The sequence below is a fragment of the Cynoglossus semilaevis genome, chromosome 7, assembly GCF_000523025.1.
Source record: "Cynoglossus semilaevis isolate Cse_v1.0 chromosome 7, Cse_v1.0, whole genome shotgun sequence".
In the NCBI taxonomy this organism is placed as follows: domain Eukaryota; kingdom Metazoa; phylum Chordata; class Actinopteri; order Pleuronectiformes; family Cynoglossidae; genus Cynoglossus; species Cynoglossus semilaevis.
The window spans coordinates 11,751,316-11,753,708 of NC_024313.1; the positions used below are offsets into that span (position 1 = coordinate 11,751,316).

At 38.6% G+C, this 2,393-nt stretch overlaps 1 long non-coding RNA gene across 1 annotated transcript in view; it reads right to left on the minus strand.

Moving 5' to 3' along the window:
* Positions 1 to 2,393, minus strand: part of LOC107988792 (uncharacterized) — a 10,052-nt gene that overhangs the window by 6,362 nt on the left and 1,297 nt on the right. Inside the window, exon 2 of the long non-coding RNA XR_001760286.2 lies at positions 1,739 to 1,830. This is a non-coding gene — a long non-coding RNA (uncharacterized LOC107988792). The remainder of the gene's footprint in view (positions 1 to 1,738; positions 1,831 to 2,393) is intronic.

Below are 2,393 nucleotides of genomic sequence, written 5' to 3' on the forward strand. Positions count from 1 at the left end.
TCTTTCCCTCATGTCTGTGTAGGTTCTCAGTCATCCAGGTCATTTAATTCAAAAAATAGTTACATCAAAAGCAACTGGACAAAGTAGGTTTTTTTTCTTCTTCTTCTTTTGAAGACGTTTCACCTCTCATCCAAGAGGCTTCTTCAGTTCTGGAGAACTTTTTTCTGGATTCTTTAGCTCATATTTTCAGGGATCTTTACTGGACTGAACGTCTAGACATGCTAATGAGAGTCTTACACAACCTGCACTGAAAGCTCTAATGTGTTCTGTCATCAACACAAACACAGGGCCGGGCCTCCAGCAGCTCACATAATGACAATAAAACCTAAGATTCACAGAGACAGAGTGCTTCTGAATCACCTTCTCAGCCTGTGTAAACTGGCTCTCGACTAGTAATTAGTTTAGATAAAAAGCAGAGGCAATCTAGAGCAACAGCAGCAGTAGCAGCAATTCAGACAACAACAGCAGCAGATTTCTTAATCTCCTTTGCACTGGCTGTAAGACGGAGCACATGAGGAGCTCTGGAGCAACAAAGAGCAGGAAAACAAAGGCTGTTTTTGTTGATTTACTGTTATCAAAGCAGGGATTGTCGTCATTGTTGTGCCCCACTCTGTGTCCACTTTTGAAGGTCCAATTTGTAGAAAAATGGAATGACATTGGTGTGAACGGGGTGGAAAAACCATTCTTTGTACATGATGGGTGAGAGATGGANNNNATGGCAAGTCGGCAGGCCTCTAACAGTTCATGCTGCTGGTGGAGAACAACCGTGTTCTGGTTTCACACCAACAAGCCAATTCAGCCAAGGTGGAGGAGGAACGACTTGGCGCCTGCTGGGGGCAGCCTGAAAACAGCATTCTAAATTTCCCGAAGGGAACTCCCAAGGGATTAATAAAGTGCGATCTATCTATCTGAGGAATGAGATAATATTATATAATATTTTTATTTGGCTTAATTAATTAATTCCGAGCAACAGCCTCTGTCAGCAGTGCACATCTCATTGACCTTTATTTAAATGTGACTCATGGCTCTTTATATTTTTTTTTACTTACTCTCTCATTATCTCTGACCTACACATTTCCTGCCACAGACATTTCGACCTGAACATGTAGTAATTCCGCAGATGTTCAGCCCATGCAGCAGTTATCCATGGTGACATTTCATTACCAGGTTTCTCGACTTGAACAAAGCCCACAGGTCTTTATTTCTCTTCATCTGACCTTTGATTCAGCTACTGTCCTGTACGGTGTTTGGAGTAGAGGTTACAATCTTTTCCATGGAGGAAATTAAAATACAAAGGATATAAATAGTTAAAATGTCAAACCTACCTATTTTTAACAAGCAAACAGGACACTGAACATAACGGAGAAAAGCTGCTACACAGGCACTATTGTGCCACTAGAGGGCAGTAATGCCACATAGAAGTAATTTCTAATTTTTTTACTAGGAATCTCTTGTAAGACTGAGACAAACTACTTCTTCATTAATATAATATAATATTATTTAATATAGAATTATGTTTTCATTAAACATAAAAGGATTAGATATAACAAAAAAAATCATTTTATTTGACATGTATGTATAGGGTCTTATAACAGTAAATCTTTATTGACATCAATTGGTGGCTATGCCAATAAAAAATTACAAACATGTCATGTTCTTAGTTTGAAAAACACCTGATCGACAGGGCGGTTCTGATTTTTTTTTTCAAAGTCAATTTTACAACACATTTTGTACTTACCAGTGTTAGCTTGGTACATTTGGTGCACTTAGAGCAGATAATTTAGGGGTCTGACATTTGGGGTCGATGTGCAGATGTGCATTTGTCCACACCTGCAGAGACAAGAATGTCATTTTATTTCATACATTTTTAATAATTGGACATAATATTATGGGTTTTAATACAATGTAATCTCTAAAGTTGCTTTATTGTCTATTGCTTGTCTGTGGTTGGTGCCTAGTCCTTGAATATCCAACTTTAACTCAGGTTTTACATAAACTCCTTAGTTATTCTTATTATATCTTTTCAGTCTTTTTTATATACTGCCCTCTGCCCTTCAGTCTTTTTTATATACTGCCCTCTGGGGTTTAGACTGCTGAAACCTACCACAGGTAAAGGTTCTGACCGATAAACTGGGTCAAACAAGTAAAAATAAAACAAAACAAAAAACCCAGCAATAGCAATAATTTACTGTGAGTGTCTTCTCACTCAGATGACTTGGTCAGATAACAGACCGCCTTTTCCCTGCAGCGTTTCACTCCATTCCTGACAATTAAACACATTTAGTGAACAGCTTTCATGAACGAGAATCGTCTCCATGTGTGTTCATGTTCCTCAAATGACAGCGGCCATCACTGGCGTCGTGTTTTGGAGGATTTAGAGCAGACTCTCAGGA